Here is a 1,391-nt window from a genome sequence, read left to right as displayed (position 1 = left end):
GATGTCCAAAATATCAACAGAAAATCTCAGAGTTAGTCACTAACTTTTCTTTCCTGGTTATAAAATTAAGATATTCATCACAGAAAAAGGGGGAAAGAAACTACTACCATCCCTATTTTTTTTACTTCTTAAGGAGAACCTCTGTCAATGTTTTTGTCATTGCCTTCTAGTCTTCTCTTGGTATTTCAATACATTTTGTTTTTATACAATTGGAATAAAAAATGTGAACACCTAAAAGGATATTTTAGTGAGCAAAAAAGACACAGGACTTACCTTGTCTCTCATTTGGGTTCAGCAGTTATTAATTTTTGGACAAAAAAGATTAGTTAAAAACCTTATAATTTATAACTGGAAATGAGTGCCCAACAATGTATGGCTCAATGGGACTTGAATCTCTTCTCTAAGACCCTCCGTGTCACAGCTCACTATTGAAGAGACGAGTGTGAAGTACAGAAAATCCTTCCAACAGGAGGGCTTTGCCCTAAGCATGGAATTAAGGAAGATTGGGGTGGCAGACTGTCAGCTCCAAAGCAATAAGGCCCTGGTGAATTTTAGTTCACAAATTGCCCCTACTTGTCACCACTGCAGGACTTTGTTAATGTGCCCTTCATCCTTCGAAGAATGCACTGGGAAGAGAAGACTGGCAAAAAAGCAGAAAGTCAAACAAGGAGGTCCAAATGTTTTGCATTCCCCAGCATCACTACCTCTGGAGTGGACAAAGCCTTTGATTGTCTTTGAACAATCATGGAAAACTCAGCCACAAGCTCAAACCTTGCTAAGGAGCTGCAGTGGCCAAGCATTCCTCTGCCACTCCAAAATCGAAAGGTTTCACTGGACATCCAAAAGGAGTCTATTGTAGACATCTAGGAGAAAAGAATGAATTGAGATATAGTTTTTAAGGATTAGCTATCTGAGATTTTGAACTGCCCTCGGTGTTTCCTTCATCACAGAATAAGGCATCCTCTCAAAGAAGGCAAGATGTCCTCAAACACTGGTATAGGGACAAGCCCATGGAAGTCCAAGGGGTCTACCCACTCATCACTTGGTATCTGTCTCTAATTCTTTACTGTGTGTCCTCCAGGGATTTCTCTTTGGTCAGCCTGGGTTACCTGAACAGAGCCACAGTGCACACTGCCCACTGCCTGCTTGTGGAAGATAAAGTGCTGTGTGCAACCCCAATGGCCAGGCACTTGTAGGAAATGCCGTGTGCCCAACATTGTGCTAGGCAATCTCTGTTATCAGCGAGGAACATGATGCATGTCCAGTGTTGTCACAGGGAAGGAAGACTCTGAGACATTTCAGATAACAAGTATGTAAATGGAGTTCTTAATTGGTCTAGACAATAAAAAGCTAGAGTCAGATATAGAGGGAAATGCTGAGAGGTCAGGGAG

Source organism: Mesocricetus auratus, unplaced genomic scaffold (genome assembly GCF_017639785.1).
Source record: "Mesocricetus auratus isolate SY011 unplaced genomic scaffold, BCM_Maur_2.0 Super-Scaffold_100676, whole genome shotgun sequence".
Lineage (NCBI taxonomy): Eukaryota > Metazoa > Chordata > Mammalia > Rodentia > Cricetidae > Mesocricetus > Mesocricetus auratus.
This window is presented reverse-complemented; position numbering follows the sequence as displayed.